The sequence below is a fragment of the Vulpes lagopus genome, chromosome 22, assembly GCF_018345385.1.
Source record: "Vulpes lagopus strain Blue_001 chromosome 22, ASM1834538v1, whole genome shotgun sequence".
NCBI classification, from domain to species: domain Eukaryota; kingdom Metazoa; phylum Chordata; class Mammalia; order Carnivora; family Canidae; genus Vulpes; species Vulpes lagopus.
In genome coordinates this window covers 19,193,676-19,206,407 of record NC_054845.1, presented here as the reverse complement: position 1 = coordinate 19,206,407, position 12,732 = coordinate 19,193,676, and the positions used below count along the sequence as shown (strand labels likewise).

The 12,732-nt window shown below is 34.7% G+C and overlaps 1 protein-coding gene across 7 annotated transcripts in view; it reads left to right on the top strand.

Annotated features, from left to right (window-relative positions):
- The window catches only part of ERBB4 (erb-b2 receptor tyrosine kinase 4), a 1,096,742-nt gene that overhangs the window by 970,732 nt on the left and 113,278 nt on the right, over window positions 1–12,732 (top strand). The gene's annotated exons all lie outside the window — the stretch shown is intronic.

Genomic DNA, 12,732 nt, shown 5'->3' with positions numbered 1-12,732 from the left:
ATATCCATCCTTTTGTCTCTAAGAGCAGATTCCACAGTGCTTATTAATCTTAGTCCAATAAATGTAGTTTCCATCAATAAATTAAATTGTATTCTCTTTGATTACTGCTCCCCCCGCCCCATTTTTGCAGATATATTTCATAGCCTAAAACTCCCAAAGCAAGTACTAGGATATTCTCACATATTCAAAAATGTACTTTGGTCAATATGATCATTAAATCTTAAAGAAAGAGGATAGTTAAAATTTCTGTAAAACCAGCTATAGATCCCAATGCTTTGAGGGTTTTTTTTTTTTTTTGGTTTTAAAAAATGCCATAAATTTTAACTACGTTTGCTGTTAGAAAATGAGATTTGTTTTCTAGAAGAGCTCCTAGGGATATGCTCGGTGAATCCTAGTGTACATGAGATGACTGTCAGAGAACAGCTACCCTCTGAAAGCAGCCAATTAAATAACACTACAGGTTTGGAGCTGTCACTTGACTATATTGCTTGCTTAGCTTATCTAAACTAGTAAGTGATTGAAAACTCATAACAAACACCTTTTAAATGGGAGTCATGCAGACTTCTTTCAAAATTTCAGGGAATCATTAAGTGGCAAGTAGGTAATTATTCTGAAAATCCTTCTTTCTAACATCGAGATTCCTCAAAACACATTTTCGAGGAGCAAAGAGTAGGACAGCTGCCTAGGGAACTGGGTTATGGACTGGGTATGCATTATCAAAACAGGGTCAAGGCAAGGGAGAATGATGCTGCTGTATTTTTTAATCTTGCAGGAAAAAAAATAGCAAACTTTTATTTGGTTGGCATGTTCCCCACTCCAGTTTTGTAGCCTTAGAACTTCAGTCTGACTTGTTTCAGAGCTTTGCTAACACCTCCTAATGGTTTTGTTAGCAGCATTTCTAGGACTCAAAATGGGAAAATCACAAATGCAACATGGACTTTATTTTTGTTCCCCTAATTTATGGCTAATAATGTGTTTATACATGCCTACACACATAAAAACATTTGTCTGTATATACACACAAATATACATGCATACATATGTGTGTGGTATACATACACAAACTCACACATAACACAAATTACCTTTATTGTTACTCTGTACTAAAGCAATTAAATACTATGAATTCTACAGATTTTTTTCTGACATTAAGGTGTATCTAAAATAAGTTTCATCCAGGTAGGCAAATGTATGAATAACATTGAATGCATACTGAATTAAATTCATTGATATTTTATAAGTTTGTGAATTTTCTTTAACAGAAATTAACCTTTAATATTCAAAGGAATGTGTATAATACACTTCTATACCTAAAAAGGCCTAAAAAGAAATATGTGGAGTAAGATAATTTTAAAAACATGCATCCTTGAAATTGAACTAAAAATATTCCCAAATTGCTTGAGAGTATATCAGAACAACTATATTACATATGAAATGGAGTAATTGTGACTTTGTGCTTAGTATATTATGTATTACAATGTAAAATGTATCACATTTTCTAATATCAATCTTTATAAATTCAGATTTTGCTGTGCTAAACATTGATGTTGAACAAATATTTATTTAGCCCCTATTACATACTGAGCATGTTTGTAGGTTCAGGGAAATGGAGTGACTAGGGAACAGGACAGTGGTGGAAAATACATTAACCAAGCTTTTGCACAAATAATTACCACTAGGAAAGTGTTGCATTGGAAGTGTGAAGGGTGCTAAAGGCTACCTAATTAGGGGACTCCACTAGTCTGGGATAATAATGGGCTTCATTGTAGAAGTGACATTTAATTGATGAGAAGTAAAAGCAGCTCTTCCTCATGTTAGGACTTCCTGCAAACAACCTCTCGCTCTCCTTCTGGACATAGTTACCATAACCCCTTCTCCTTCTGCTCTATCCTGACAACTAACCTCAGCCCCACATACACACATCCAACCACTGATATTTTTAAGAGATACTTAATAGCTGGATCATAATGAGCAATTTCATAGAAATTACTTTTTTGTTGCTGAGAGACAAGTTAGAAGACTTCTTTGCTCAACTAAAAGGTTATGGTGGCTTGGATGAAGTCTGTTTTGCAGATGGAGAAAAGTGGGCAGGTTTAGGCAATACTTTGAGGTGATACAATTGAGCCTTAGAAAAGATAATGAACTTGTCCAAGGTCACAAATTACGGAAAAGTAGAGCAAAATATCCTATGTTCTTGGCATCTTGGAGACTGAATGAGTGTTTGGGGTGAAGAGGAGACATGGATGCATTCTCAGGGGTTCTGGCATGAACAACTAGCTGATTGATGGTGCCGTTTACCAGTACAGAAACACTAAAATAGCATCAGTTTGTGGGGGATCAGAAGAGTTCCTCACAATATAGTTCCCCATAATATAGGGTGTCAATGGGACATCAAAGTATGTTGGATATATTTATCTGAGCTGGAGAGTCAACGTTGTGTGTCATTGGTATACAGTTGGAAGATAAAGTTCTATGGGTAAATGAGATCATCTGGAGAGTGAATGTGGAGAAAATAGTGAAGGTGGATTAGGGCAGTGGTTCTTAAACTTAGCATGCATCAGAATGAGCTGGAAGGTGTGTTAAAGCACAGATTTACAGGCCGCATCCCTACCGTTTCTGATTCAGTAGGTCTGAAGCACTTGTGTGTTGAAGACAGATTTTAAAGAGCTTGCTAACTCTGATAATGCAGGCATTCCCCACACTGTGTTGGAAGTAGAGTTGGTAGCTTGAAATCAGACATGTTGAGAGTTTTTACACTATGGAAATCAGCAAATGCTATAAATTAGGCCTTTATTTTCGGAAAACTAGTTTATGAACACATCACAGTGAGTCAGGGTGAGGCCTGAGAGTTTGTACTTCTAGTAAATTCCCAGAAAATATTCATGTTATCTCAAAACCACATTTTGAAAACAATTGGATAAGGAAAACATTTTACATAGCCTGAAATATTTCTGATTTCTTAGGCCAGTTAATCATATTAAGTTTTTGAAAAGTAGGGCTTCTCCAAAAAGTGATTAGGTCTTAAGATTTGATGGTAATGGTGAAAGCTATATTAAAATGTATATTTTATACCACCTGTAAAAACACTGACTTTCCATGATTATGAATCTTAAATTGAATAAAATAGTGTAACTATAAACTGCTATGCAGTGTTACTTTTTTCCATTGAGTTTTATCATTCTGTTTCAGTTGCTCAGAATCTCAATTTTTGTTTTTCATTTTGTACTATAGGAAAATTATTTAGGAGATTTTTAATAGTGAGATTTTTCTTCTGATACGCAAGTAGTAAATTTAGCCAGACCAGATGTTAATTGCAACATATTAAGATTAACCAAGGGAATGGGCTGGTGGAAAGGATATATTTTAAATTGGGCTTTTTTTTTTGCCTTCAACTAGCTCTCTATCTAAAAGAGAAAATAAATTGTTTGCTTTAAGGATGTTGGAAGTACAAAGACATGGAGAGTACGTTCCAAATAATTGAGAGAGAAATTCAGATTGCTACAGAAATGTGAAGAAGTACCCAAAGTGACGACAAAGGAAGGCTGGTGGATAAACTCTCAAATGACCTTATGGCTTGGCATTCATTATTCAGAATCTAGCCCATGACTCCACTTCTCTGGACAGACTTAAATTAACCAAAGCCATTCATGATATATAAAGCTTGAGTGTCAATTATTAATTTACCAAATATAGTATCAGGAAGCCTGGAGTGCTGGTGTCTACATGATTAGCAATTCTCTTGTTGGAGATAGATTATTTGGAGAGTCAGATTTAGTCACTAAATCATCATTATTGAGCAAGGATCAGAACCAAGGAAGCCAGTCAGATATGGTGAATAAGCAGTGGATCTGATTAGAATAGCTTGCTTTAAATTTCTATTATTATTATTATTACTTTTTTAAAAAATTTCTATTACTACTACTACTACTACTACTACTACTACTACTACAATGGTTATTAGTTATTGAATGTTACCCATGTGTCAGTTACCGCGACCTAAGATATAGGTAGGCAGTATGACTAAAGATTAAGAGAGTAGACTCTGTGCTCTATTCATATGGTTCTGAGTAGGTTTTTTGCTACTTCTTAGATGAGCAGAGTATGAAGTTATTGAACATCATTTTTCTAGCTACTTTAGAAGAATCCACCTCATAGTTTTTATAGGGATTAAATGAGAGTATACATATAAAGTGTTTAGGATAATGCCAGACACTCAGTGGTAGGTAAGCTATTCCTATATTATCTCATTTAATCCTCACAATAAATTTTATTACCAGAGCCATTATTAGCTCAATTTTATAGATAGGAGAAATGAAACCCATAGATGGAATATTTTGTTTAAGATTTTACTGGAAGTGCAATGGAATATTACTCAGCCATTAGAAACGACAAATATCCACCATTTGCTTCAACGTGGACGGAACTGGAGGCTATTATGCTGGGTGAAGTAAGTCAATTGGAGAAGGACAAACATTATATGGTCTCATTCACTTGGGGAATATAAAAAATAGTGAAAAGGGAATAAAGGGGAAAGGAGAGAAAAAGAGTGGGAAATATCAGTGAGGGAGGCAGAACATGAGAGACTCCTAACTCTGGGAAATGAACCAGGGGTGGTGGAAAGGGAGGTGGGCGGGGGGTTGGGGTGACTGAGTGAAGGGCACTGAGGGGGGCACTTGATGGGATGAGCACTGGGTGTTATGCTATATGTTGACAAATCGAACTCAAATTAAAAAAAAAATACAAAAAAAAAAAAAGATTTTACTGGAAGTGGTAGAACCAGAATTTGAACTTTGCTCTACATAAATTTGAAGCCTGCATGTTTCCATTAGAGTCAAAGGAACTGAATTTATTAGCTGAGACTTCTTCTTCCCTTGAAAGTGCTTAGATGGATACTGTCAATGTTTTTATTGGAACTCTACTTTTCTAGGCACCCAAGGCAGCCCAACCTTTAGAACTGGCACTCTTTTTAGGGATTATAACATATCGTATTCAGTTAAACACAAGTCTTACTTAAATCTTTTCTTTTTCTTAAAACAATTTTACACATTTTTGCTGTTTTTGATTATGCTCTGAATTAGCCACTGCATCATGACCACCTTCATGTTCTTGATGGTATGTATCATGGAGGATCATAAATACCAACAACAATAACAAAATATTATAGTGCAAATAGTCTGAAATTCTCCCTGTCTCAAGCCTTGAATCCTCAGGCTTTAATATTATCATTATCATTAAATATTTACCAAATTCCTACTGTGTACATGACCCAAATGAGGCATTACCAAAAGAGTTAGAAATGATGTGGAGAAATGCAAACAAAACAAAACAAAAAGGATGTTTCTGCAAACAATTAACATTTGTAATGTTTTCATTGATTTCACTCATGAGTTATTTTTTAAAATGCTAAATAATTTGAAGCCCACTTTATTTTCTAAAGATCCTAATTTCAATTTACTTTACAGCATAATCACCATTCCTAGGATCTTTATAATTTATTATTTATAATATGATATAATTACCAAACCTAGCACAATTTCTTAAGCATAGTAGGTGTTCAATAAATATTTGATGATATACTTGTTTATCATTAAACTGGGGTTCTAAAACACAATACATTGATTCCCTACAGATTTATTAGATGTGTTAACCATTCATGGGCATTTTCAAGGAGTATTGGTTTTACTTAAATGACCTGTGGTAATGCTCTTTTTTGGCATTCTATATACAACTGAACAGTCCTTAATTTCAGGCAGGAGACACTGATTACCATCCAGCTTCTGTTCTGATTCTGCTGCTTCATCTCTCTAGACCTCTTTTCTTCATCTGTGAAATGAAAGAATCAAATTAAAATCCTTTTTGAGACTTGGTCCAGTTCTAAAATTTTGGGTTTTATTCTAAAAGCTTGAAAAGAAAAACAATAAATCTTCCATAGGAAATTACCACTAAACTGTTACGATCCCTTCTGCAGAATCAGTTTTTGAGAAGTCTTCCTTTTCATATGAACACTTTATGTCCTAGAAGTATAAACATTATCACCTGATGATTTAAGAGACTTCACAAATTCCACAGGAGATCCTGAAATAGACAGTACCACATTAAAATCCCAGCAGGGTTTGTGGTGAATATGGATTTAACAATGAGGAGTCTCATCTTTCCAACAGCACACATTAAGTGAACAATTCCTGAAACACCATACAGTTTCTTATTTTTAAATCTACCCACAACTGCAGCAAAAAATAATATGTTCTCATCCGTGATTATGTACTAGCTGTCTGGAGAAGAAACAGCGAGCATCAAAAATGTCTCTTTCTTTCCCTGTGTTTTATAAAGCAGTACTGTCAGTTAAGGGTAAAATTGGAAGTGGTAAGAGAAAGAAATTGCACATAGCCTTTAGCACACTTTCCTGTCTCCTCTCAATTCTCCCATACACCCTCATCTTACAAACCATAGGCAAAGAGACATAATCACTTCCTGGAGTTGGTGTTAATCCTCCTGCTTGGGTCCACTTCATTCCTTCATACCTCTTAAAGATATTTTCTTAGGCTTCCCATGATTTACAGCAGGTTAGTTAGAAAACCTAATTACCAATTTACGTTTAACTCAATCATTCATTTATTAAGCATTTCCTTACTGAGTTTCTACTACGGATGAAATACCTTAATGGGTGGTGGGGTTTAGCAAGAAACAAATCACCCCTGCTGCCTTCATGGAACTAGTGGGAGAGAGAGAGAGGCCATTGAGGAATAAATGGATTAATATATAGCTGTCATTGTGCTAAATATTATAGAGCAAGAAGCAATTACATGAGAGATTCCATATATATTGGTTCTTCATAATAATATGTATATATATATATTTCAGAATGCTTTCTCTGGTGGATCCAAAGGATAAGTAGCAGTTAGCTAAAATTTGAGGAGAACATCAACTCCTTAAAAAGGGCACATTTGAGGAAGAGATGAAAACTCAGTGTGAATGGAACTTATCGAGCAATTAAAAAGTGGGCAGGAGGCAAGGAAGGAGCCAGACCATTTCATGAATTTCAGGACCAAACTTAAATTCTGTAGGAAGGGTTTGAAGTATGGAGTTAAAATAATTCAAGTCACTTAAAAAATAATTATTCTGGTAACTCTGTGGAGAATAGATTGGAAGATAGTTTAGGCAGACCTGGTGGCAAGGGGAGCTGGGCAGGAGTAAAAGGATTCAGGATAGAGAAATATATTATTGAGTTAAAATTGACAAAATTTGATGTGAGGGATAATGGAAAAGGAGGAATCAAGGATAAATGCCCTGTTTCTGACATGACAGAGAATGGATCAAATTTCTGACCTGGTTGGATAGAGTTGTCATTTATTGAAATAGAAAGAAACAAACAAACAACAACAACAAAAAAAAAAAAACCAACAATGAGAAGCTGAATGTGTCTGGGGATTTGGAGAGATCAGTTTTGGACACGTTATATTCGAGATGGCTGTGAGACCTCCATGTAGGGATGTCAAGCTGGCAGCTAGACTTCTATCTCTCTTTCATGGCTCTGTTTCAAGATCCAGACATGTGCATCTCAGAGTCATCACCCAGAGAGATAGCATAATCTGTGGAATTGGGCAAGTTGAGTTAGAGATGGAGTATGAAGTGGGCCAGTATTGATTGACCTATAAGAACTATAGTGTGAAGTAATCAGAAACAATTCACTATTTTGTACACTTGAAACTAACAGAACACTGTATGTTAATTATGCTGGTATTAAAATAAAAACTTAATAAAAAAAGATGAAAAGAAATCAGAAACAGAAACTAAAGTCTATCAAGGAAATTGAAAGAAGCCGCCAGAGGAAAGCTAGGAGAGCAGAAGAAAATGTTCCAGGAAGGCACAGTCAGTTGTATTACCCGATATTGGCAATTCAAGTCAGAGGAAGCAGTTCTCCAGAGAATAGCAACCTTATCCCAATTAAAGTGCAAGAAAACTTCAATGATGTTAAGAATATCCAACGCCACTACAGTAGTCAATGAAAGTTATTTTCATTTAGATATGTGTCTTGACATTCTCTGGGTGATATTGTAGGATTAACTTCACTTTTAGTGAAAAAGTATGCTATTTGAAAATAATACATTTAACATGAAATTTCTCCAGTGGGAATTTCTAGGAACTACACTATTTAGAGGGGGAAAAAATCACAAAGTGGTCTATCTTCTGTGATGCAAAATTGACTTTTGTAACATTAATAATAATATCAATACATTTCAATATAATAGCTACTATTCCTAATACTGAATTTGATTACCCACACTGGGTATGGCATTGTCTTAAGTGATCAAGATGACTTTAAGTTCTTCTTCCGCCGACCTCTGACAATTTCTAAGGATTTAAAAACTATGAGCCTCGAAGCTCTCCAGAGTTGTATGAATCAAGAATATTTAGACAGAAAAAAACAATGGTTTTCCAGGTTTTAAAACAGAAATGAAAAAAAAAAAACAGAAATGACATGAAGGAGAAGATCAAATTTGATTTTTTTAAGGTCTGAGAAGAAAGTATGTTCTCAGTAGCACTCATTACAGAGTTATTCTATTTGTAACTCTTTAAAGTCAAAACCTTATATATTGATCACTATTTGTATACCCTGAATATGACATATGGTTGACCACATTTGCCAAGTTTATTTGCCGAAAAAGTCAATGAATAGATGAATGAGAAAATAGATGAATAGTATTACACAAATAGATGAAAGTACTGTGTAGCTCCCTTTCATATGCTATTTGCCATAGTATATATGTATATATGGACCTTTAAGTTATTATTGCCTGGCCAGTGTGTTCAGTGAGCCCTGGGGCTCCTTCAGTTTCGCTATCTACTGTACATTTAATGAACAGCACAATTCCTGATACTATTCATTATTCACATTCATGTTTCCCTTAAACTTTACAGCTAATGACGATTTGGTCAAATAATACCAATAATAGCCAACACATAGTATTGTTCAAGGTGTTTTAAATTTGTAATCAATATAATCCTCTCAAAGGTGTTTTGAGTTTGCACTACTGTCATCTGAGATTTGCAGTTGAGGAGGCTGAGCTGTAAAGAGTTAAAATCACCTGCCCAGAGTAACAAAGTTAGGATTCAATCCCAGACACTCTCACTTCCCAAGTTCAGCTCATTACCGCTATATTAAACTGTTTTATGGTAGTTATAATAAGCTGTTGCTGTTAGAAAACATTTTTATTATCCATTTATTCTTATTATAGGATCCATGAAGCAATAGACAGCTGTGATAAAAAGAAATGTTCAGAAATGATCAATTTTGTTTTCAGCTTAGGTTCTCTCAAACTGATGAAATAACTTGTTCATTCCTGGGGCTCAGTGTTCTTTCTGAACCAAAATATATTCTGCCTAGAACATGCATAAGATTAGCTTTTGTTTCTTCCCAACCATAAAATCTACTACTTTGGGGAGATAAATATTTACCTCTAATGGAATCCGATTAAAGAATAAATTGGAGAATCCAAGCTACAATTAGCCATATAGACACAACTGCTTAATTCAAAGAACAGAGTAAATAAGTTAGAATAGTATAGGAGAAGAGTGTTTGATTTGATTAGCCTCATTAGTACAGGATTGGTGCTCTCACCTTTTTGCTCTGAAATGACTGTGGTTTCATTTCCTTAATCTACTTCTGTAAGAAAAATTGCTAGCCTTCCATCATATGCAAGATGAAGGCAAACCTTTCTGATAGAAATTTTGAATCATTTATACATAAATTTGCTTCTTTTTAGCAATAGTATTCAAATAAGTTTTTTTCCTTAAATCCTTAAATTCAGTTTCCTAAAAAAAAAAAAGAAAAGAAAAAAAAGTTTCAATAGTACTTCAACATGTAGCTTCTCCTGAAAGTTTCTACTTCTAAATAAAAATGGTTACTTTGAACTGAGGGCATGGCTTCTTAAGACACATGTGAGATTCCATATTATACTTCCCCTAAACAAAATGTTATTCTTAAATGACTATAATTTAAGAACTATTTATTCATAAGTTACTATTGCCAGGTACTCTTTCAGGTGCTGGTTCTGATTCTGCCCCCATGAAGCTAATGATACATACATGAATGTATAAATAAATCATCTCCAATAGTGACAAGTACCAGGACAAAAATAATATAGGGTAATGTGACACAAAGTAACCACGAGAGGGGCTGGAGAAGGCAGGAGACTTTGGATATGGTGTCAGAATAGTTTCTGGTTAGCCTTGGGGTGGCCACCCATTTGTTGGCATATGAGAGGTGACTGTGCTGGGGGGAGGGAGCAGTTGCATATTTGGGTTTGTTCATTTATTCATAGTTCACTATTTTGAACTGAATAAAATGCAAACACTGCTCTGTCGATATTTAGAATTAAAAAAAAAAAAAGAAGGAGTATGCCGTTCCTACAGGGAAGACACTCTGTGGTATGAGCACAAGATTTCTTCCAGAGAAGCACTGACATTTCTTAATTACTCTCTTCATGAGTGGTCATGTATAGCAATTACTGAAGGCTCCGCAGAGCATTATTCTTCGAAAGCCTTGGAGAACAATAATGCTGACAGAACAGGCCTTCGATGTCCAACACGCTTCTCCTCTCTCTTCATTACCCCCGCTAATTACTCTGGCCAGTGGTTATTGTGTAACTCCTCTCCATCCTATAACCCCCACAACCCTTTACTGTATAGTAATCACATAATATTCTCTTGCTGCCACGCTTTACTGTTCATTATTTAAAGGCCCAGCCTCCTTTTATCATATCCAGCTTCTGAAATACCTTATCATTGGGTGATGCCCAAACTCTAGATTAATGGAGACATTGCAATGCCACTTGTTCTTTTAAAAAAAAATACAAAAAAACCCACCTGTTTTCCTAGGACTTCTGACCTTTATAATGAAATAGAAAAAATATTTTTAAATATTTTATTTATTTATATGAGAGAGAGAGACAGAGACAGTGACCGAGATAGCAGTAGAGCATGAGCTGGAAGGAGAGGGAGAAGCAGGACTCCATCTCAGGACCCCGGGATCATGACCTGATCATGACCTGAACTGAGTTCTCCAGGTGACCCTAGAAAATAACTTTTTTAATGCCACAGTTGCTTTGGAATGTGATGCTGGAATCACATTTGATTCACATTGGCATTGAATCACAATGTCACAGTTGCTTTGGAATGCTGAGGAAGATATTTTGAGTATGTGTCTACATGATGCCTAAATATTTAGTCAATTCAGTTTTTTTTAAAAATAGCCTAAATAGTTTGCTATCATGGAAGTAAAACAATGATATAGTGATTGATTTTTTTAAATTTATATTTTGTTATCAGTTATGTTAACACGGTACTAAGCTGTCTCAAAGTTGGATAACAAAAAAGGATACCATTTTTATTTTTTTTTATTTTTTTTTTTAATTTTTATTTATTTATGATAGTCACAGAGAGAGAGAGAGAGGCAGAGATACAGGCAGAGGGAGAAGCAGGCTCCATGCACCGGGAGCCCGATGTGGGATTCGATCCCGGGTCTCCAGGATCGCGCCCTGGGCCAAAGGCAGGCGCCAAACCGCTGCGCCACCCAGGGATCCCTGAAAGGATACCATTTTTAAAAGAGAAAAATAAAGTGTCTTCAAATACATTTTGAAAAAAAACTATTTGGGAAATACATTATTTGATAAACTTATATTCTGTATAAAGACACTCTGAACTAAATCTACTCATCAATCAATGAAACAAAACTGTTAACTTTTTTATTGCAAATGTTTTAACCTAAGGTTTACTGAGCAGTTACTATGTAGTAGGAATGTTACTTATTATTATTATTATTTTATTTAAACGTCTTTAAATGTCATCGTCACTTTTCATAGGAGGATAATTAATTAAAGTTTGGAGAGATTGTATAACTCGCACAGAAGCATACAGGGTTATAGCAAATGGCTGAGATAGGATTTGATATCAAATCTAAAATTTAAGATCAAAGCTGGAATTCTTAACCTGCATACATCATCTCTTACATATCAGATGTGAGGTAGCTCTAAGGTGATTAGACTCATTTACACATTTTTAATACAAAACTATCTTAGATACTTTGCAATTGTCATTTCTATTCTGTTTAAGATTTTCTCTGAGCTGAGGTTGCTGTAGAACTGAGGATATTTACAATGGCTTTTAATGTCTTAAATACCTTAGTCTATTTACAATGAGGTCACTAAAAGCAATGCTTTAGGGAAAGTCCTTCTATGATATTAAGAACAAAAAAATGGCAAAAATTATTATTTAATGTTTCTTATTCATTAAAAACATTCATTAAATGTCTTCTTTTCCTCCCACCTGAGAATGAAAAGGCATCAAGCAGCATTAATTAAGGGAGGGCGGGGAACAGGTATTCCTTTTCTTTGAATCTACAGTTATCAGCACAGAAAAAGTTTAAAGAAAGATGAAGTAATTTTTACTAATAGCTGTAAACTGTAATAATTTAATATAGTGTGCCTATTTGTGAAATCTTGTTATGGATAAAGCTACAGAGGCAAGCTTCTTATTTATGAATATGCTTAATTATTGATACAGAATAACGCCAATGTAAAATGAATTGAATTGCAATTATGGATTTGTAAATCAGTTTGAATTCAGAATAAATTCTCTCATAAGACAAAATTATAAACTGATTCTCAGATCCCTAAGCAAATGCACAAATTCCTGATGATTTATTCTCATTAAAGAATATTTATGTAATACCTA